Here is a 24,811-nt window from a genome sequence, read left to right as displayed (position 1 = left end):
CGTCATCATCGTTAAAAGTTTTACCACGAAAGGAGTTGTCCAGGGATCGAAATAAGTGGTAATCCGATGGCGCGAGATCAGGGCTATATAGTGGGTGTAACATCAATTCCCAACCAATATCCATCAATTTTTGCCGAGTGGACAAAGACGTGTGCGGCCTAGCATTGTCCTGCTGGAAAATGACACCTTTAGGATTGACCAATTCTGGTCGCTTTCCCTTGACCGCTGCATTCAATTTGTCCAGTTGCTAACATTCACGGATAATAAAAAATAACATAATAATAATAATAATTTTATAATATAACATTTACGGATATCATAAAAATGGGAGCGAGAGACATGTATAACTGAAATCGGCAATTACTTAGTTGCCAACCCAATATATAACGGGAGAGCATTTTAAGACAAATGTAGCAAACCTAACCTATGCTAATAGCGTTCGTTCACGAATGGACTCCAACTTCCCTCACATCATTTGATTATTCAATTGTACCAACTTACAACCAAAAACAAGTCAACAAAGAGAAGCATACGAATGAAATAAAGATTTCAAGCAAGAGCTTGATTAACAAATAAATTCCAGCTATGCTCCAGTTTAAATCACACGCAACGACTGCAACTTTCGACGTGCTTGTTTCACAGTTTGGCCGGACAGGAAAAATCCTAAAAATGTGCAAACATCCGCAGTCTATAATTACAAAACGCGCGGTGCAGAGCAACGCTGCCATTAAACCGTGCTCCGCGACGCAACGCTGTATTTAGATTTAATATAAGTCGCGAGTCAACATTCGTTTCGAACACGAAGAGTGCGAGCTCGCGTTTCCGCAGGTTAACCAGTCGTAATCAAATTCTGGCATGCATGAAAACGCACACACGGTCACAAGTATGAGATTGTTGATGCACAAAGCAGATTCAAACATAAATTATAATAAAAATAACAAAGAATCTAAATAAAAATTTAATCTTGTCATTCTTATGAAACAACGCACGTTAAATTTATACAAAAAATAATTATTATTAATTATGTTTTAAAATTATAATTATTAAAAAATTATTTATTGTATATATTATTTATATATATTTGTATATATTTATTTATATATTATATTATTAATATATTATTAATTATTTATTATTTTATTTAAAATTATTAAATTATTAAAAAATTAAAATTATAATTATTATTATATTAATTTATACATAAATAAATATATACATAAATTGTAATACAAATAACAAAGAATCTAAATAAATTTAATCTTGCCATTCTTATGAAACAACGCAGGTTGGTAGTATTTATTGTTCGGTAAGTTAAGTGTTAAACGTAAATATATATTTCTAACTTGATAATATTGTAACTGGTGTCGGGAGAAGTTCAACGACCTTTTATACTACCGTATAACCATAAACCTTGTAGTAATGCTAAAATCATATTGGTCAGTAAAAACGGGTTTCCAGTCCACCGTGCAACGTACGCTACCTAATAAAAGGATGTTACGAGTAACAGAGCAGAGATGAGACTTACGCTTTTGTATCGTGTCGCGCCGACACGAGCACGCATAAAAACGGAGAGCCGGGACCGCGACATCGTTTTTATTGTATCGATAAAAAGAGCCGTGCTCGGCTATTTTCAACGCGGTGAATCTGTGAGCCGTATTTAGACGTGCATTACCCTCTGGTACTTGCTTCGACACGATTAGAAACGCGTCCTGCTTAGACTTCGTGCTCTCGTTTCCTCGATTCTTACGTCTTTTTCCGAAACAGTGACCCAAAAAGTGAACATTTTTCGAGTTTTTGGATTTCCGATTTTTTTTCTTTTTTAATGAACATGCAGCTGGTCACCTATGATTTCAATGACGTGGGGAATATGTTGTCAATATGTCGTCAAGGTCACCATTGTTTATTTCATTCGCTTATTAATGCTTTAAACCACACGGTTTATTTAACAAATACAGGGTTGCTATGCGTAATATTCAAATCAAATGAAATCTATTAGCAAAAAGGTGAAGGAAATAGAGATTCGATCAGATCTAGAATTCAATTTAACAGGAACTTAATATTGTATTTGAATGGATGCAGAATAATTTTATCAGTCTACAAGTACGTACCATTCATCTATCGGTAATATAGATAAACAGAGTATCAATGCCCAAGAACAACTGATGTGAATCAACTATTTTGCGTCAAATTTAAGTAATAACAATGATTTATAATTTTTATTGCAAAATGAAAATTAACTATATCAATTGCAGAAAAACAGGAGCCAAACAACAGTGTCTTCCTGTCATTTTCGGTAATTTTGAAAGATTTAAGTACAATATACTTATAATATACAATAATATAATATATAGTATATATATATAATATACAATATATTCAGAACTTTCGGTTCACCCCGAAAGGGACGACGACGTGACTCCAGGGGAGATTTCACGTAACTTTTTCCTTTGCGAGAATGTTCTCCACGGCTTCATTAACGAGTTATTAACGAAAAACACGGACCAATCGAATAGCGAGTACGGCTGACGTGTCGCCCACGTGACCACTGTCACCGCTATGGATTGGCGCGGCGCTCTAAACGACCCTAAACAGACGGCAACCTTGAGAAGAATTGAAAAAATTCACAGCTTCTTCGTCAACTTCGTATACAAATGTTCTCCCCTCTCCCCCCACCCCTCTTTCTTTCTTTCTCTCCCTCTCTCTCTCTCCCTCACGCGCGCGCGAACGATTATCGATTGAAGAATTCCACCACCGTGGGATCAAAGTGATTCGGCACGTGCCACGCTCCGCGCGATTACGTACACATAATTGCCAGCACTATCGCAGTCCGTTTATGGTTCCGTTAGTCGTAGAACACACATTCGATCCGCTAGAAACGAGTTTTTCAAATCCAAACCTAATTCTTCACGAGCGGCATGCACCACTATATTTGTTATGTATACCATAACAATGTGAAAACAAAAATGTCGAAAATGATACTACATTTAATAGTAGTCGCCAACCTAACCCACTTTCGGGAAATGTCTTCTTTTGGATTACGTAATCTTACGGCTTGTTCCCTTTCAGGATTTGTTTAAATAATGTGCGACATTGGCGACAGTAAATACTACAAATATTTCACAATTAGCATCGGTGCGTGCTTAGAACAACAAATACGAAATTTTGTTAAAGCAATCATCTCTAATGTGAACTTTTAAATGACTAATTATTTTATTAAAATTTTTAATAGAATATCATACATCATACAATATGTCGCAGCCTTATGCTTAAAGGTTAAGAAAGCGAAACATGCCTTTTTGCGGATTCCTCAACGAAACAAGCTGTATTACAAGCTGTATCACACTGTTAGGTGTAAAAAAAGAAAATCCAATTATATACTTTTATCATTCTTTATAGTTTAATAAACGTAATCACACTTTGTTTGTTCCTGATGTATTTTGAATTAAATAAACTTATAATTTTGTCGATAATAAACTCTTTGATAACAAAAATAACCGACCGTTTCATTTCTCTGACTTACTGCGTACTTTTTTCATAGCCACGACTGAACATAGTCTCAAATCTTTAGTCACTAGTGTCTAGTGCTGCCAATAGCTTAATTCTAATATTCTAACGCACACACTTTGTTTACTTTTCCTCTACCTCTATAGTTGGGTTCAAACACTCGTTTGGTTATTAAAGATGATTAAAAATCTGTACTTCTCTCTCTCTCTCTCTCTATTTCAAATATATTTATAGTTGATTATTTTGCTTCCTGTTTTCTATTTCCCTGCAACATCTTATCTTTACCCTTTACTTTGCATTGTATACTCTTATCTGCTTTACTTTGTATTATTATACTCTTGCTTATTTTACTTCGTATTACGTACTCTTGCATACTTTACTTTGTATTATATACTCCCTCATCTATTTTACTTTGTACTGCATATTCTTCTCTACTTTACTTCCTATTATATACTCTTGTCTATTTTCTTTTGTATTACATAATTTTCTCTACTTTACTTCCTATTATATACTCTTGTCTATTTTCTTTTGTATTACATAATTTTCTCTACTTTACTTCCTATTATATACTCTTGTCTATTTTCTTTTGTATTACATAATTTTCTCTACTTTACTTGTGTATCACATAGTCTTGTTTACTTTATTTTGGAAGGTAAGGATATTTCTATATTTATAATTATGCCTGTAACGGAAGAACTCTTCCTGAATAAAATAAATAAATTTAAATAAATCAAATAAATTAAAATAAGTAACAGTTACGCAATAGGCGCATAACTGAAATCAAAATTCTTTGTCTAAAATTTATAACCGCTACTGAATGTACTCTCCTATACTCTCGCTTTCGCACAGCGGCAACAGGCAAATTTTTCCGGGAGTGTATCGATCAGCGAAGCGCGAATCTGTACTCGAGTTTTCGAGGGGGTATCCCCGAATAATCGAGCACCCCGTAGACGGGACGGAGGCGAGGGTGAGATTCGGTGGCTCCTCTCTCTCTCTCTCTCTCTCTCTCTTTCAGTTTGGCAGCACACAGGGACGAAAGCTACCCCATCGCGAATGTTTTACACACCGGAAAGGGAGTTATCGATTTAATTCCCGGGGAAAACTCGCGGGGGAAAACTCGTGGGGAGGGCTTTCTGCGTCCGCCTTTGTTCGCGTCGAAGCTCTCTGTCGATGGTGTCCCGTCGTTGCTCGAAAAATCCTCGGTATCCCCGGCGAGGCACCGTCGTATCCTGCCAATCTGGGAAACTCCGGTGTCCCGTGTCTTTAATACGTTCCCCGCGGAGTATGTTCCCGCTTTCCCCGTAGTCTCCGTTTTTCCAGCCCCTCTGGTAATCCATCACTAGTTAGCGCAACCCTCCGCGGCGCCGGCGAATGAATAAGTAAGAGGATAGCAGAGAGGATCATAGTCGCGATGCGGAGAATTGAATTTTTCAGGGATGCCCCTACCGGGGCTTTCGCTCGGGGCCTTTGTTCTCCTCGGGAATTTTAGCCGGTCTTCGTTAACGATCGTCGGTAAGCTAGATGTCCCAAATTGCTGCTAGTAATGCTATAACTGCCGCGTTAATTATTTTAATTAATTGCGAAATAACGAGTGGGAAATCGCGAAGGAAAAAATTTCAGCGTTGAACTTGAACTCCGTTTCTGATGTCAGTGTCCCTATAACTGCTTGCTACTCGAATTACTTCAGTTAATAGTGAGATAATGAATGGAAAATATATCGTAACGAAGAACAATTTTAGCGATGGACTTGTACTAAGTTCAAAGGAATAATAGGGAAACATTGTATGTTTATATTTATAGGTTAATATTGAACGGTGAAATTACCGTCAATAATTTACCGAGTAAAAATAACGACTTTTATCGATAGTTTTTAATAATTAGTAGTAGCAACATTGGGGCCGATGTTCTTTCGTTCTGTCCATATTACTGTCGTCAGTAATCGGTACGACGACCACGCACAACAACTACCACGGTATGCCCAGCATACATAACCTTAATCTTTGCATTCAGCTCGAAATCCGTCGAAAATGTTTTTGCTAATTGTTCACAAAACAATTAATCCTGACGAAATTCTTTCTGTAGAATTTAAGTATGTCATACGGTTTGGCGTTTAAAACTACTTTTTCCTCCATGGAATATGTTGCTTTGCATCCAATTCCATCCATTCCAAGATATTCGCGATATATATACTATACTATTATATATATACTATTATATATATTATTATTTATATTTATATATATACTATTATATTATATATATATACTATTTCTAGAAAAAGTTACTCTGTTACAACACAATTACATCTTTATGGAGAGTAAAATTTACTTGTTACTGCTTGCTACGGGCATAGCGATGCTGTTTCCTTGCTACTAGATGTGCAATATCTGGTTCAATGCTTGGAAACCGGTATCCGTAAATCTAGTTCGACATCCAATCGTTTTCTTTAATACTTGTTTTCTCATGTACACAAGTCTAGAGACTTTAACTTCACTTTTGTGGCATCTGGTGCTTTGATGGTACCGCGAACTCTAGTGATATGATTATGTTTTGCTGCTTCAGAATCTAAAGTTTAGAGCAGGGGTGTCAAACTCAAAAGCTAACTTGGGCCAAATAAACAATGCTTAACTTTAGGTCGGCCGCAAAAAGAAAAATCAATGTTCATAGAAACAAATATTCTTATTTTGACTAATACATTGTAATAAACATATATAAAGTTAAATTATTGTTTACGTCCTGATACTTGACATCTCTTCTCTGATACTGTCTTTCCTATTTCGGGAGAAATTTTATTGACCGAATTCACATTTCAAAATTTCGAATTCACATTTCTATTTTATTTTTACTTTGCGTCGGATATATCGACTGGGCCGCAAAAATGTTCATCTCGGGCCACGAGTTTGACACCCCTGGCTTAGAGTATCCTTCGTTAGTATAATGATGGTTAGTAGAGTCGACGGATCTCAAGAGTCACAGTAAAAATATTATTTATTTATCTACCGGAAAGTTCTGTCCGATAGTGTCACTTCAAGTTTCAATCCGTATGCACATGTTGATTCGAGACATATATGACTATCTCTCTTTATCATTGCATTTACACACATGTACTCTCCTAAATAAACTGAAACAAAGATGTCTCGTATCATTATTAAGTGAGACGCGATCGTGAAAACATGGCTACCGATGATAATGCCAGATCACATGCTGCTTTGGCGACTCGTCAGAAAATCGCAGAGCTAGGCTGGGAAATTCTGTCGCATCCACCATACTCCCCAGACTTAGCACCCACCGATTATCACTTGTTTCTCTCTTTGCAAAACTTTTTACAGGAAAAAAAATTCAAAACTGAAGCTGATGTCAACCAAGCACTAGTCGAGTTCTTCGCCTCTAAAAATAAATCATTTTTCAAAAATTGCATTTACAAGTTGCCATCGCGCTGGCAAGAAGTCATAAGTAACGATGGAAAGTATATTCTACAATAAATATTATTCAATGTATGAAAATTGTGTTATATTTCAATTAAAAGACGGACATATTACTGAAAATAAAATGTTTTCTCTTACATGTTTGTGTTATGTTTCTCATCACTGTAGTCACTGCCTATCCTTGTCTACTGATAATAATTATCTTTCGACGATGTTTATTACTTATATATTTATTTTTGCATATTTAGTTTATATATTCATTATATTATTAATTGTTACCGCAAAAGTTTGACCGGCGTGCCGAAACTATTTTTCTTTACTAATGATAGTTGCATTTCTTAGAATTAATATTGTTTATTTTATTTTTTACAACTAGGATCGTCAACTTAAAAATCTGAAAAAATTCTCAAAAATGCACACCAACAGTGACAACCAACGTGACATGTCACGTTTTTGTCAATATTTTTGCATGCATTTAAATAAGTTAAATCGTCCGAAAACCGTTAAACCGAAGATAACCTATAACTACGCTCTTGGTCACCATAGAGAATTATGAATAGGGAATTTGACCCCCTTGAACTACTATTCTCTTTATTTCAAATAATTATTTTCAGTACATTTTAAGAAAATATTACAATTAATAATGAATTCAATTAATAATTTTCTTTGCCAGATATACTTGTATCTCTATGACGTCAAATAGCTACTAACAGTTAACAATTAACTATTAATTCATTAACTATTTCCAATATTTTTACCCAGGCCTGCTTCAAGTGTCCTCATCAAATTCCCTCCAAAAAAGAACAAATGCAACGCAGTTTATCTTCTTTAAATTCGCGAAGAAAAATAGAAAATTTGCGAAATATCGACAATCCGGCACTTTTCTAGCGGCCTGACGCTGCACTCTTTTTTCCTCTCTGTCTACCACAATTTCTCCATCGCTATCAGCTTGATTAGCAATCGCGCCACGCTGCCAGAGGATTCGGCGAAGCGTGATGACCGAACCGTGAATTCTGACACAGTTTCCTGGCCGGCCTGACGAGGCTAGATAAAAAGAAGGAACTCTCGTCCAGGGGGTGAGTTGGATCGAAGCGTGGGAGGGAGGAAGGACGACTGGGAAGAGCACAACGTCTGCGGTCCGGCCCTCCCTAACAAGCTCCCTATAAACGTTAAGCTCCCGGCCGGTGATCAATATTGGTTGACGCCGGTTAACATGAGGAACAACAGCGGAACAACAGTGGAACAGCTCGGACGCGGTAAATAGAGGATAATACTGTATTCCCTCCGTAACTGGCAGCCTCGGGTCTGTCGAGGTTCAATTACGGAGAGAAACAATGTTCTCTAGACCTTGGCTCATTTGTAATGACATTATTTGAAACAATATGTACGTACATGTCAACATGTTATTTTATTACAATTTATTATTAGAGTTAAGAATTATTTCAAATAACACATTATTTTCTTTTCGTAATTATACGGAATATTATTTCAACGAACGCGTGATTTTATTTCATAATTATCTTCATGTCAGTGATCACTTTTGAAATAATATTCTTTTATAGATTATTTCATAATTATTTAAAAAATTAGTTCAAATAACATGTTATTTTCTTTTATAATTATTTGGAAAATTAGTTCAAGTAACGTGTTAGTTTATTTCATAATTATTTGGAGAATTATTTCAAATAATGTGTTATTTTCTTTTATAATCATTTGAAAAATTATTTGAAGTAACGTGTTATGTTACTTTATAATTATTTGCAGAATTATTTCAAATAACACGTTGCTTTATTTCATAATTGTTTGAAAAATTATTTGAAGTAACGTGTTGTGTTACTTTATAATTATTTGCAGAATTACTTCAAATAACACGTTGCTTTATTTCACAATTGTTTGAAAAATTATTTGAAGTAACTTGTTATGTTACTTTATAATTATTTGCAGAATTATTTCGAATAACACGTTGCTTTATTTCACAATTATTTGAAAAATTATTTCAAATAACATGTTGTTTTATAGTTCATACTTATTATTAATTAATTAATTTATCATTATTATTATTAATATTATTTCGTCCGGCTAGTCGTCGATCTCTAAAATCAGTTAATTTAAATTTTTAGGAAAAATCTAGCTTCAAATTTCTATTGACATTTCTACACCTGCCGGCTTCCAAATGTTCTCTGCCAGTGGTACGGATGAAATTTGGTCAGTTATGGTAGAGATATTGTGTTGCCAGAGTTACGGACTACCATAGAAACAAGAGACAAGAAGACGAAGTTTCTTGACGACAGGAAAAATAGAGGAAGTCGAGCCGAGACGCGTGCGTGCCCGCATAAATGAATACGTAAACGAGATCAGACGTTGATACGGGTAAAATGAGCCCGGCTTATCGACTGCCGGTGCTCTACAATGTTGCATGATCGCGTTAACGGCGCGGCCCACCCTCTCAACTCGAATTACAGCCCCCCCCCCCTCCACCGGATCGATCGGAGTTAGGCGAACGGGCGACGTCACGCGACTTTGCGAATTCCGATGGTCCGTACCGGTTTCAAAATGTTTTCCATACTTCGACACGTTTCTCGACCGCTGTCACACGTTTGCGTGGCGTCGTTTACGTAAAAGTAGATAAATCGACTTAATTACACGTTACGTTTTAATGATATAATTAGACGGCGAATTTGATGCGCTCGTTTGTGGCGAAAATGTGTCGTTGAAATGCAGAACAGTGGAAGTATCAGAAGTGCTTGAAAATATTGTTGTATATTATTCGCAATTTATTCAGACTATTATAACGAGAAATATGTGAAATAGCAGTTATAAAAGTTTCGTAGCTTTTAGAATAAAAATACAATATCACGTAACTAATATATTTATTTAATATATATATATATATATATATATATATATATATATATATATATATATATAATAATAATAATAATAATATATATATATAATATAATATAATATATAATATAATAATAATATATATATTAAATGACGATTATAGAGGAAAACGATCAAAATTAAATATGATATATATCATATTTTTTTTTAAATTAAATGACGATTATAGGAAAACGATCAAAATTTTCCTATAATCGTCACATTTAATTTTTATTTTTTACCCATAATTCTCATTTAATTCTGATTTTTCACCCATCTTTCGCATTTAATGCTAATTATCGATAACATGTCGGGAACACTCTAGTTTCCTTGCAGTTTTCCTGATTGACGTGATAGCTTTAAGCATTTCAGTAATTTGTCCGTTTTCCGATTCATTAAGCATTTTTTCTCTTCCCATATTGAGAAAGATTTTTTAACCATGAAGTTTCAACTGACAACGAGTGTCAATTCTGAACATCAGAACTAATTTTATGCCAGTATCGCCAATATAATAACAGAGATAACAAAATTCCAGTGCTGCCAATATCGTAGCATTATTAGGTTATGTTCTTTCGATCCAGGACATGGTTTTATTTCGTTTCCAAATTTTATGCTCCAGAATGTCTTCCGTTCTGTTTGATTTATCAAGAAATGTACGCTATGTAAATATATTAATCACGCGATATTGAAATTTCTTTCCAATAGCATATCGAGCGCACTTCATTTTTATTGGAATCCTGTTTTGTGCGAGTGTTCTATTGGGTTGTCACAGAAGAGTAAAACCCAAAGGACCGTCGTGTAGTCACAATAAATTGTAGAACAATAGTCAGGAAATATAACCTATAATCTCATTTTTCTAAATTGTTTTAATATTTTATAATAGAGATATGTTGCGTTTAGTACATTATTTAAGCAACGCAAATAAATAATGTAAAAAGTAATTGTCGCGAATGTGTTAAAATCTGCTTCAATCATTTTTCTTTACAGATGAGAAAAGTAGTATGCCGTTATTTTCCGAAAAATATTCTTTCTGTCTTATGTAATTATACTACGTCCAACGAGAACTGGCACAAAATGTAAACAAAACATTCACGGTGCTGTGGTTTGCAGCTGAGTGGCTGATAGACCTTGCATGCAGAGCAGCCTCATGTAGAAAGACCCGAAAATTGTTTGTATTTTGTGCCAGATCTCGTTGAACGAAGTATAGTCTGCGGATTTTATGCATTTGTGACAAAAATGAATGGATCAAATAAAAAGTGGCAAGAACATTTGTACAATTCGAGGATATTATATTACTGTCAGCTTATTAGGAAGGTTAAGAAAATAACTAAATGACTATGTAGTTTCTACATGTAATTAATGAAGACAATCTTTATTTTATATAAAGATATGAAGTTTAGATTTCAACATAGATACTGAGACAGGTAAGATGGGTTAGATTGAAATGATAATTGTTAGGTATCTCTAATAAACAAATCCTTTACGTCCCTTAACGCGATTATTTCTTATTAAATCAGCTTTGCAAATCATTCGTTAATCTTCACTGTACAGCTTGCATAAAAATTTCATATGGTACACACGAGGTGTCATGCACACCAGAAAATTAAAACGGCTGTCACGGTTAAACTACATATTATTTCGGGTCCGAAAAATTAGTAAATATTCTTCAGACGTTCTAAAGTAGAGGTGAACAGCGTTTTTCATAAAAATGTCACTTTTACGTAACAAAAAAAATCCGGAAAGTTCACGCTTCGTGACTTGTTCAATACTTCGAACGCGACTCGAGTCCGTCCCGTCAAAGCCTCGTGCTGCGGACTCTCCTCTATCTCGCACCGTCACCTCTCATTGGCCAGTATTTTTCGCTAATAACTCGTAAACAAAGTCGCAGATTGCATTTTCGCAAAGGAAAAAGTTACTTCAAATGACCTCAGCTACCCCTCATTTTCAGCTGTTAAAATAATTGTGGAACACCCTGTATAAGTCACACCTTCAGGCTTAATAAATTATTATATTTAATATTATTATTATTATTATTAATTAACATTATTATTAATTATATTTACTACGATATTGTGCACGTGTCGTTGGCACACAGGTTCTAGCCACAACTGGCGGTCACCATAGTGCGAAGTTGCGGAGCTCGTCTTCGGTGTTGCCATCGACAATATTTAATTCTGATAATGGAGATGTGTACGGAGATTAAGAAAGTCAGTTTCTTATAGCTATCGAGCGCGACGAAGAATAAGCTTTGCTTTATTTTCATTCACACGTAAATGGAACAATTGAAGCAAAAATGCAATTCGTCGGGAATACGACGAAGGATCGGACTAAAACGGAACAGAAAATTCAGCTGGCCACATTGTATGTACATATGTATAGATATGTATACATATAGAGGGCGAAGTCTGCTCTGTCCAATTCTGGAAACGGGCATGCAGATTTCATTAAGAGGCGACCTCGTTCAATCTTTTCTGGGAATCCGGACTCGGTAAATTGATTTCTGAGGCGAATATTATCGTAGAGATGCGACTGTTGATTATCAATATCGTATCCATATCCGATCGGCACTTAACGATATATCTTTAACAACGTTGGTGAAATATCGTTTAGATAAATGAAGAAACCGATCAAGATGCACACTTCAGGAATTGATAATTGTAAATGATGTACAGGGTGCGACGTTTAAGTGAGATATCTCGCGAGGCATCGAAGTTATCAAACAAATGTTCTTAGAAAAGTTGTTTGATTTGAAGGAACAGATTACGTGGTTTTAATAGATTTTCCGTGGCTATAATAATGACATATAATTTCAAGATCACGTTCAGTTTTCTACGGTCTTAGTTATTTATAATCTGTTCGCGTTTTCTGAGACAAATTCAACAACATTATTTATTATCATTCGTTCTCTCTCTCTCACCTTCAGTAGTAATATCCACATTAAAAATTCACAAAATTAAAGTTGAAATATCTGCTAAAGTAATAATTTTTAGACGTACGTGGATTAACATTCTTTTTTTTATAGAAAATATCGTGCTGCATCAATAGATGTATAAAAAAATATATGATCGTAAATAAAAAGAGTAAAGGTGACATTGAAATTTTCAAAAATTCTTCAGCTGCAAAACAATGATTACCGAACAACTTTTGTTAATAAAGTTATACCCTGTATGTATGCAGTCATTTAACTCTGAGTTTTTCTTGTAAACTACATGTTGTATAAATGTATAACAAGATCGTATTGCTTGATCGCCTACATGCTTGCATTGATTGCAATGCACAACATTTCGAACATTTCTAGCATTAAAACTCGGCTAAAAAATATCTCGACAAACATTAATTTCAGAACTCTCGTACCTTAACAATTCCTTATTTTGTACGTAATACACTCTCGAATGGCATGATTAAATGTTGAAAATTACAGTTATAAAATACAACATGTAGTTCACAAGAAAAATTAAGGTGAAATTAATTATGATTAATTAAGTGACTCGTCCTGTGTATTCAGAAAATAGGAAAAGAGGAAGCGAGAGAATCACGTCACAATTTTTTCCTCTCATCTTTCCAAAGAAACATGTGAGCATAAAACTATATTTATGGTAAAAGCACTTTAACAAATTACAGGTAGCTCAAAATAATAAGACAAAAGAAACGTTCACGGTACAAGGATTTTTAAGATCCCGGAGACAGTCGATAAATGTTCAGAAGGGTCAAAAATAAACAAATTTCCAGGAAAAAAATTAATAAATTTAAATTAATTCAAATAAATAAATTTCACGGACGAATCATGGACGTGTAGTTGGCGGTCTGTTTTCATAGCAGTACATATATTGTCGCTGGTGCACACGTTGCACAACGCCGAGTCAGACGCGTGAAAATGTTCCGCGAGCGTGGACGGCTTTAACGACAGGAGGGCTGCACCGTCCCGGTTAGGGTGGCGGGTACAAAAGCGGGGAAGGACCCCGAAGAAACCGTAAACAATGACATCTGAAATCATCCCGCCGCCTGCTGCGGATCGAACGTCACCCTCGCCCTTCGTGTTTCCGTCGAAACGCATTACCAGCACCGGGCCACCCTTCTTTCAGCCACTTCCACCACGTCGGCCGAGGATCCTCTCGTCGAGGAACACGCGCTCCTACAGTTTTATTTAGTCGCACGAAGAAAAATCATTGAGAGGCCGCCGATTATATTTATAGACGCGTGTCTGTCGATATGTTATCGTCGAATATCGATACAGTAATCGTTGAATATCGATACAGACATCGTTAACCATCGATGCATTAATCGTCAAATGAGCCGTTTATTTTGAAAGTGGCATAAGTCACTTTGTTTTTAAGTCGATATATTTAAGGGTTTGCGTTTCAACACGTTTCAAAATATGGATGCTAACTTTCGAGAAGATTTACTTGTATTTGTTATCTCAGGATACTGATATTTTTCTCAGTATAAATAATTTTGTATAAACATGAAAAAATCACCACTTTTCATTACGGTAAAGTGACTTATGCCACTTTCAAAATAAACGGCTCAAATTCCGACGCAGTAATTGTTAAATATCAATAACATCGATATGTTACACATAATTCGATATACAGTGACGCGCGGCTAAATTTAATTTTGTAATTCTTGTCTTACTTTGATAATTGTATTACCGATGGATAGCTGAGGTTTATCCGATTAAAATGAGTACAAACACGATAGAAATCGGACTACTTCTTATCGAACAGTTTGTACCGGGTGGGTCGCGTAATTTGCACGCCTCAATAAACTTGAAACCGGTTGATTTTAGAACTTCACTAAATGCATGCACCACTTCTCACCTTTGAATCCATGTACTTCACAATTTTTCGTGAGAAGCATGATTTAAATGTTACTTCAAGTCTGAAAATTATGCGACTCGCCCGGTATGATAGTACGCTTCTTGATAAATGTAGTCCAATTTCCGTCGTGTTTGGACTCATTTTAATCAGAAGAATTTCAGCTATCCGTTGGTGATATAGTCATCGAAGTAAGACAAAATAGGAGACATTTTTTAATCCTCCTTTATTTTTAATGACTAGACTGCGGATTTTATGCGTTGGTAGGACATCTGTGTATCATTTGTATCTCACTGAAATTATTAAAGAACCAAAGAAATTTTTATTCATCTCATGTTTGTTGCAATTTGTGACCATAATTTTTCTTTTGCAGAAAGTTTCGCAGTCTCGTAATGATTTTTGTAAGTTGAAATTAATGTATCGACGTTCCTCATTTCGTTTAACGTTCCTTGTGTTCTAAACTGCTGCCATGCATTTTTATCAGAAGTGCATAAATTCTGCAGTCTAGTGATAACAATTCCGTGCCTTGATGCGAGTCACGAAACGAAATGAATATTTGAATATTATAATATTATAATATTTTTAAATATATAATATTATATATTATATATATTATATATATATTTATATAATATTATAATATTATAATATTTGAATATTTGAATAAAGTATTCAAATATCACCTTTTTAAAAGATTTGTTAGGCAGTCTTTAGGGCAGTATGCTAAGCAACGTTCTTAATTTTAAGAATTCAGACATACAGTAGCTCACAAAAGTATTCGAACACCTTTTAAAACGCAATAATTTTTTTTAAACTGTACTAAATGACTTGAATTTTTTTTTAAATGATAGAGAGATTAATCCACGAAACACAATAACTAAAATGCATTTTCTTAATTTTGCTCTTACTTGGAATGACAAAAAAGGTAAAAAAATCTCGTTCTTTAACTTTTTTATCTGAGCTTATAACAAACATTTAGAAACTGCCTTTCCAAGATCTCGGTAACTCGGTTAATTCAGAGTCAAGCTTCAGGCGTTGAAAGATTTCAAAAACTGCAGATTTCTTATAGCTTTTGATCAAAAGTGTCAAAAATCGGGAGAAAATTGCGATTTTAGCGATCTTTAATTATTTGTAACTTATAACAGCGTCAACCAATTTCGATACAATTTTCAGCATGCATATAAGTTATCGACATCTACGAGAAGCATTTTTTAAATTTTTGTTACAGGCTCAGATAAAAAAGTTAAAAAACGAGAGTTTTTTCATTTTTCTTGTTATTTCAAATAAGAGCAAAATTCAGAAAAAGCATTTCAGTTATTGTCTCGTGGATTAGTCCCACTATCACCTAAAAAAATAAAATTGAGTCATTTAGTTCAGTTTTAAAGAAGTTATTGCTTTTTAAAAGGTGTTCGAATACTTTCGTGAGCTACTGTACACATATATACTGTTATAATACACATATAAAGACGCAATTTTTGAAACAATATTCTCCAAGAAAATGTAGAGGAGAAAAAAAATCGACTTTTTCAAGGATTCACACAGAAAGTGACTCTCTCAAGTCGGCTCGCGAGCCTGTTTGTACATCTCAAAAGAAGAAAAAAAAACCTGAGCGGCGCGAAAGTCGGAAGAAATCGATACACAGGAGAGGGTTCGCCAACCCTAACGTCATATGGAGTATTCGAATTCGGGAGGGATCGCGATCACGATCGCGTCGGAGACTCGAAGACATATACGGGATGTCTAAAAAATGTTGCAAGCCCTTGAAGCAGGCGTCTCCGGAGCTGATTTGAAGAAACTTTTTCCTCGCCGAAAACATTCTGTGTGGCACTGTTAACGAGTTATTAATGAAAAGCGCAGTCCAATCGGCTAGCGGCCAATGCGGCGTCGCGCTTCTTATCCCAAGGGCGTTGGAGACTAGAAGATATGTACAGGATGTCTCAAAAATGTTGCAAGCCCCTGAAGCAGGCGACTCCGGAGCTGATTTGAAGAAACTTTTTCCTCGCCGAAAACATTCCACGTGGCACTGTTAACGAGTTATTAATGAAAAGCGCAGTCCAATCGGCTAGCGGCCAATGCGGCGTCGCGCTTCTTATCCCAAGGGCGGCGCGCCAGCTCTGATTGGCGCATGTTTTTCGTTAATAATTCGTTAACAAAGCCGCGGAGAACAGTTTTGCTAAGGAAAAAGTTTCTTCAAATCATCTCGGGATCACTTCTTACAAGCGCTTCCAACATTCCTGGGACACCCGGTATAAGATCTGTCTTTCATTCTTCAAGATTTTCCGGGACGATAACTTCCCGGCCAGGTATACGATTTCCACGGGCCAACGAATCGCTGCGAACGGGGCTGGAGGATAGTGATCGAAGAGTAGGGTAGTTCGATTGAGAATTTTCAGTTACTCCGCCTTGCCTGTCAAATTTTATGTGTACTCGAGCTGTTCGTTTTTGTCTCGAGGAATTTTTGATACTTGAACGGCGGAAAAATCAATGGTGTGGAAGATCTTTTAATTCTAATATTTTCTAGAGACAAGAGTAAATTTTTGAATTCAGGCTGAAGGCCGTATTTTTCAATAGCAATGTTAGAAAGATGAGTGCTAACACTATGCATTACTAAAATTCAAATATCTTCCAAGCCTATGATTTTTCGCAATAGATGCCTTAGTATTTTTATGAAGAGAATGACGAACTGAATCGACTAGTATAATAAAAAAAAATATGATTCCATTTAGAAAATAAACTTGGCCTTCATATGTTCTCGACGCGTTCACCTAGAAAAATCTTATTAATATTAGATTACGTGCCCCCTGAAACCGATCAAATTTCGTTTGAAACAATTTTTAATACCATCGACGGTTTCGAAGATATTTGACTGGATTGATCAAAATGGGTCACCCTGTATATGTAAATCATAGAACTGTATAGAAGGCTCACGAAACTGAAAACTTTTTAAAAATTGGATCGAATGTCTTGTATTTTTTGGGGGGGACAATAGACGGGATAATTTAATAAACGGTGACTGAAAAATTGGTTTTAAAAATTGTACCTGGTTGGGATGATAAAAAGATAAAAAACATTAAAAAGTTATATTTTTTATCTGTGTCTATAGCGAAGATTTCAGATATTTGTTGATTTCGGTGACTTATATGCATACTGAAAATTTTGTTGAAATCGATTGACGTTGGTATGAACTGTTAACATTTAAAAATCAGACGGAGATAAGAGCGGGGACGAGCTAGCCATCGTGATGTCTTGACATGTAGCATTAATTTAATTTGTAACTTCTCGACTTTATCTCCACTTGATTTTTCTTGAGGATATCTACAGTCCGTTGTATATTAAATAGCAATTAATAATAATCAAGAATTGAAAGGAATAATAATCTCTGCTGTAATTAAATAAAGCGCGTTTTTCTAATGTTCTAGTTGTGTGTTTACAATCAGTAACCTCTAAAACTAAAAACTAAATATTTCACAATTTCCACTACTGTGTGTCGAGTAATATGTTAGACAATTACACGGAGCTATCCACAACTACTTACAACTATACATTTAATTCTAATAATTTAGTAATTCTTGCCCTTATTTGATAACTGACATCACCAGCGGATAGCTGAGGTTCTTCCGATTAAAATAAGTCCAAATATAATGGAAATCAGGCTATATTTTGTTGAAAAGCTTATACCGGGTGACGCAGCTCAAATAACTTGAAACCAGTTTTAATTCCGGAACCATCAAAACGTCACTATATAAAAGAACCACTTTTCACCATTAAAACCACGTATTTCACAATTTTTCGTAAGAAAGCATAATTTAAAAGTTACTTCAAGTGTGAAAATTATGCGACTCACCCGGTATAACAATACGTTTATCGATAAATGTAGTCCGATTTCCATCGTGTTTAGACTCATTTTAATGAGAAAAATCTCAGTTATCCGTTGGTGATACAATCGCCAAAGTAAGACAAAGATTACTTGAAACTTCAATAGTCGAAACTTCAGAATTTTAGAGGTTAGAAGTTAGAAGACCAAGTCGGGTAATAAATTCATTTCGTTCAGAGGAACAAGATAATAACTTTACTATTAAGCTATTGTAATTTGCTAATAGAGAATTAAAATAAAAGAGAGTTCAATTAAAAAGAAACTATTGTAATTAATCTGCGAATTTAACACGTTCCGTGCCACGTGTACCATCGATGGTACACGCTTGCATGTTTACTTAGTGAACTGAACAAATTGTTTACAAGAAATTTAGAACCGAAGAATCAATTTCCACCGCAAGAATGGGCGTTGATAAGTTTTTGTTACGTTGTTATGTGTACGAGAATTAATAATTGCACGTAATACATCAAGTTTTAGTAAAATATCAAAGTGTGAAGATTCGAGTAAAAAAAGCTCGGCACGGAACGTGTTAATACAGCATCTTTATGTTTAAATAAAGTAAGATTAATTTGATACAATGTCCGTGTATAATATTTAATTTTACTCAATCTATTAGTAACAATGTACTTTATTTTCCAATTACTTGACTGACAAGATGATAATTACCAGATGTATGCATATTTCTCTGCTCGAGATCTCGAGATCCCGAGTGTTTCCGAAACTGCGCTCGGATCTCGGGCAATCTTGGTCTCTAAGCATGCGTAGTGCGCATGCTATTCACGCGTAGAACCCGAGTCTACCCGAGACCACCCGAGAGCCGAGCGCAGTCCCGAAACTTTCGGGACCCGAAACACTCAGGATCTCGCGCAGTGAAATGTATCGGGATCCCGCCCGATCTCGCCCGACTCTTTCCGACCCGTCCCGAACTTCGGCTTCCCGAGGGGCTCGGGCGGGTTTGCACGCTGCTAATAATTACACTCGGGCAGTTAAACAAAACGTGATAACAGAGGAAATGCGCGTCGAAGGAGAACGTGCCATTTGAAGCGTCCTTGACGATAATTTACACTAGATCATTGAGCTGGGGCACTTATCAACTTCGGTGATACGGTCGCAGTAATGAAGCACGTATCCGATAATCGAGCCGTTTATTTTCAAAGTGGCATAAGTCACTTTACCGTAATGAAAAGTGGTGATTTTTTCAATGTTTATACGAAATTATTTATACCGAGAAAAATATCAGTATCCTGAGATAACAAATACAAGTGAATCTTCTCGAAAGTTAGCATCCATATTTTTAAACGTGTTAAAACGCAAACCCTTAAATATATCGACTTAAAAACAAAGTGACTTATGCCACTTTCGAAATAAACGGCTCAATTATGCTCGTGCTACGATTCCTATCGAGTGTCGGTGTGAATAAATTTATTGCAATGAATCGATCTATCGGTACAAGCGATAGAAATCGAACGTCGAGCTCGATGTGTACATTCTTTTTTTCGAAATTTAATCAGCTTCGTAATTATTATTCCGATCGCGGTACGCCGACGACGCTGCGTCACGCGGAATTAACGCTGCGCAGTAGCCGGAAGTTAATTAGCACGCTTTCTCTCTCTGTCTGCAGTTGCCAATAAGGACCTGTTAGATCAATGTTAATCCTGCCACGGTCTTCGTCAGTTTTACGTCCCTATCCGGCCTTCGCTAATCCCAAAATGGACACGTTGCTGGTTTTTTACGAAATTTTATTTATTATATATTAATATTATTTTATAATATATGTATATAATATTATTTTATATATAATATATATAATATTATTTTTTTAAAATATGCGACGTTGTTTTGTTGTAAGTTGAAGAGGCGATTCGAATATTTTTGGCTTTAAATTATTACTTTTCTTATAATCACTTAACAAATACGATGTTGGTAGACCGCCGTCTATAATTTAAAAAAACAGGTCGCCCGTAATGATCAAAAGTTTGACCACCCCCACCACCTTTTGCACGCATTTGTCGAGCATTTCTGTTGATCTGACAAAAAAATGTTCGTAATTAAAGTTTATCGGTTTCTTGTTGGCTATGCGATAAAACATTGAATTCGTAGAAATTGTTATTTTTTCAATAAAAAATCGAGGGTCCCTTGATTTTTTCAAATGACACCATATATACTTTATTTTGTATCATTGTAGCTTGTGTCAAGACGAATTCAACAACCTTCTACAGAATGACCTTCGGATGACCTTGAACTCGGAAATTTGTTACATTTAAAAAATTCGTGTAAATTTTGGTGCGACCTTGATCAGTCAAGTTAAGGTGAAATGGTTAATATCTGCACACTTTTGTTTGAAACATTTTTATCAAAAATATTCACTTTTTGAGTTAATTGACCGTTTTGGGAGTTTAGGAAATCCCTGTACTTTTAGTAATATATTTAATAAATTAAGAAAATATATAAATAGAGAGTTTATAATACATAATTAGGATCATTAGAGTAATAATTAGAATAATTAAAAAAGTTTAATTAAGTATCGATTGACGAAAAGGGGATCGAAATTATTCTTTAACGCTGTTTCCACTAAAGGGGTCAAAAGGCACCGTTTAAAATATTAATTTGATACGAAAAGGGACCAAAGGGAAACTTCAACAATATTAATTTAATACTGTTTCTACCAGTTGCGTCAAAGAACATCTTTTAACATATTAATTGAACATTATTTTCCAAGTTAAATCACTTTTCCACAATTGAGTTTCCAACTTTTCCTGTAGTGATTATTAATTTGATGCATTTATGACAAAAATGGATGGAACGAAACACAATACAGACAAAATGTTAGAAGAATTTACGACTGGTATAATACTATTTGTAAGTTACTAAAATACTTGAGAATCGAAATATATTTTTATTTAGTCCTTGTTTCTTGCAACAAACGCGGCAAAATTGTATTAAATCAATGTGGTTAAAATCGGTACGGAAAAGAGACTGATAAAAATGGCGTTAATGTCTGGAGTAACATCTCAATTACAAACGATTTCAATTCCTCTTTGATGTTTCAATTGACATCTAAACTGACGAAAGGCTCCAAAACGTATTCGTAACTGCTCTAATAACTCGATAAAAGAAACCAGCAAATAGCGCACATGTTCTGCCAATTCAAAGATAATGTAGAACCGGAATCGGCAATAAGTGCCACGATTAAACGAGGATTAAAAGAGGAGATATAATTGCTCTGTTGCTCGAGTGAAGCGAGCCGATTAAGGAACTGATTAATAGGTCTTCGCTAATCCTTGACTTTTAAAAGTCCATTAAACTGGACAGGTAATGCGCTAATGATTTAACGATCGCGACGAGGACTTCGATCTGGTTTCTGGAAGCAAGGAGAAAATGTCGTCGCAGAACAGTCCATTTTCCCAAACGGTTGATCAAACGACATAATTTCGTACGATTTTTCTGAAAATCAGTAGTCTCACGTTTTTCATGTTTTTAACTAAATTTCTGTAAAGATCAATAATTTTTCAATATTTAGCTATCCTTGTTTCTACTATCACTGTTATTTTGGTTTTATATTTATTTTACGTATATTAATGTATTTATTACTCACTTATTATCATTATGCTTGTTTCTACTATATTTTTTAATTTTTTTATGATTACTACTATATAATTAGAATAGAAAAATTTATCCGATTTCTTCGAAAAGTTTAGTTGATCGCAAATTTACAAGGTGTCCCAAGAATGTTGTAAGCCCTTGAAATATGTTCCCGAGGTGATTCGAAGAAACTTTTTCCTTAGCGAAAACGTTGCCAGAGGCTTCGTTAACGAGTTATAAGTGAAAAACACAGACCAATCAGAGCGCGAGTAACGCGGACAAGCAGCAGCGCGGTAGCGAGCTTGACGCGGCATTGGGCACGAGCGTGAGGCGCCAGCGCTACACGCTCTCCCATTGGTCCATGTTTTTCGTTAATAACTTGTTAACGATGCCTCGGAGAACATTTTCGCTAAGGAAAAAGTTACTGCAAATGACCTCGGGAACCACTTTCCTAGGTGTAACGGGAATTCTGCGACAGACTTCAAAACTTGTGTTTTGTCCAGCTATTTGGGAGAATGAGCCACTGTAGGTTACAATATGCAAAGTCATATTTCGAGTTAAGAAAGTATTCGTACACTTGAATTTGTTGCAATAACTTTATATAAACAAATGACACGTTGACATAACCTGCATTGATTAATAGTCTCTCGCCTGTTTGATTGCTTCTTTTGGAACCAAAGGAGTATGAAGACAAGAACAACAAAATTAACATAATCTATTCCCAGCAGCTTGCAGGTTATAACGACTTCTAACGAATGTTCATGTAAAATATTAAATGCAACACACAAATTACTATAATTACGAACTACGAATACTTTATTGATTCTAAAATGTCAAGGTTTGTTGTATTATTCTTTCAAGACGCAATATAAGAAATATTATTATATTCCCATTTTTATGATATCCGTAAATGTTATATTATAAAATTATTATTATTATTATTATGTTATTTTTTATTATCCGTGAATGTTAGCAACTGGACAAATTGAATGCAGCGGTCAAGGAAAAACGACCAGAATTGGTCAATCGTAAAGGTGTCATTTTCCAGCAGGACAATGCTAGGCCGCACACGTCTTTGTCCACTCGGCAAAAATTGATGGATATTGGTTGGGAATTGATGTTACACCCACCATATAGCCCTGATCTCGCGCCATCGGATTACCACTTGTTTCGATCTCTGGACAACTCCCTTCGTGGTAAAACTTTTAACGATGATGACGCTGCAAAATCTCACTTAACTCGGTTTTTGGCCGAAAAGGATCAGACTTTCTACGAGCGTGGAATTTTCAAGTTGTCAGAGAGATGGCAAAAGGTCGTCGAACAAAGTGGAAAATACATTACAGATTAAACTTCGTTCCAAGTAAAAAAGATTTTTTATTTCATTGAACAAATCGGCAATTACTTAGTTGCCAACCCAATACAATAGAAATCTGTGCTTATAGAAAATTCTTGTCTTACTCCTATAATTGTAACACCGCTGAACAGCTGAGGTTCTTCCGACTAAAATAATGCCAAACACGATGAAAATCTGACTCCGTTCATTGAATAGCTCATTCTTGTACAGGGTGAATCACGTAAATCGCACACCTCAAATTACTTGCAATTGGTTATGATCACGAAAACTTGAAAATCTCTTTACGTAGAAGAACCTTTACTCACTTCTGAAACCATGTACTTGAAAAATTTTCATAAAAAGCATAGTATAAAAGTTATTTGCGACCCACCCCTTATAATAAACGTAGTTCAATGTCTATCGTGTTTGGGTTCATTTTAATCAGAAGAATCTCAGCTATCCAATGATCTTACCCAATATTATTGTGCGACTGGAAGAAAGTTTTGTTATCGATCTTTGTGTACTGTTTTGTTCATCTTTTGACAGAAGTTATGAATATTTTCGTGTGGACTGATCCAAACTTGTGGCTGTTGTAAACGATCGATCTTGAACTAGATAGACCCGTTTGGTTCTTGCTTTGACTTCAGAATATGTATGTATTACTATGTAACTGGGAGCAGAGGTCATCGAACAAAATGGAAAATACATTACAGATTAAACTTCATTCCAAGTAAAAACAAATTTTTTATTTCATTGAACAAATCGGCAATTACTTAGTTGCCAACCCAATAGTTTCACATATTATTTCTACAGGCGGGTGAATCTATTAATTAACGCAGACCACTCGTTAGTGTAGAGACACTTTTTGTACCCGCTGTATTTTTTTCAAAGGATATTTTTCATTGGATTCTGTAGCCAGAAACAATTTCAAGTATCCGCGAGAAGAAGAAATAGGCGCGAGGGGCGGCACTAAACTAGGTCGTCAAACTTTTGGCAGCGGAGTTCGCTCGTGCCCGGATTCGATAAGAGCTTCGCGAAATTGCCCTCTTCCCCGAATCGCAAACTTGTTCCGCTGGCACATCGCTCTTCTCCTCGTTCTTCTTCCTCTTCTTTGGAAGACAAAGTAGACGTCTGACGGGTGCTCGCGACTGCCTCGGTTACCCGACGGAGAATCGGCCGCCAATTTTACGTAACGATTATTAGCGGACGCTTTACACCGATCCGAGACGAGAATCCTCAATCAAACCGAACGGAATCCGAACGAATTATCCGAGTCGTTTCAGTCTTTAAACTCGTCTCGCGCTCTTTAGCTCTTTTATCACATTCGTTTCGTGATTAGTCTCAAGATATTGAAGCAAAAAGAAAATAAGATGTTAGACCTTGATGAATTTTA

The 24,811-nt window shown here is 35.5% G+C and overlaps 1 protein-coding gene and 1 long non-coding RNA gene across 7 annotated transcripts in view; one reads left to right on the top strand and one right to left on the bottom strand.

The window, feature by feature from the left end:
• Positions 1 to 24,811, bottom strand: part of spg (dedicator of cytokinesis spg) — a 169,757-nt gene that overhangs the window by 126,304 nt on the left and 18,642 nt on the right. The gene's annotated exons all lie outside the window — the stretch shown is intronic.
• LOC143260527 (uncharacterized) lies at positions 1,246 to 3,426 on the top strand. The gene is made up of 2 exons (XR_013034788.1): positions 1,246 to 3,132; positions 3,230 to 3,426. It is a non-coding gene; the product is annotated as an uncharacterized LOC143260527 (long non-coding RNA).

Source organism: Megalopta genalis, chromosome 14, assembly GCF_051020955.1.
Source record: "Megalopta genalis isolate 19385.01 chromosome 14, iyMegGena1_principal, whole genome shotgun sequence".
NCBI classification, from domain to species: domain Eukaryota; kingdom Metazoa; phylum Arthropoda; class Insecta; order Hymenoptera; family Halictidae; genus Megalopta; species Megalopta genalis.
Note: the sequence above shows the minus strand (reverse complement) of the source record. Positions and strands in the feature narration are given on the sequence as shown.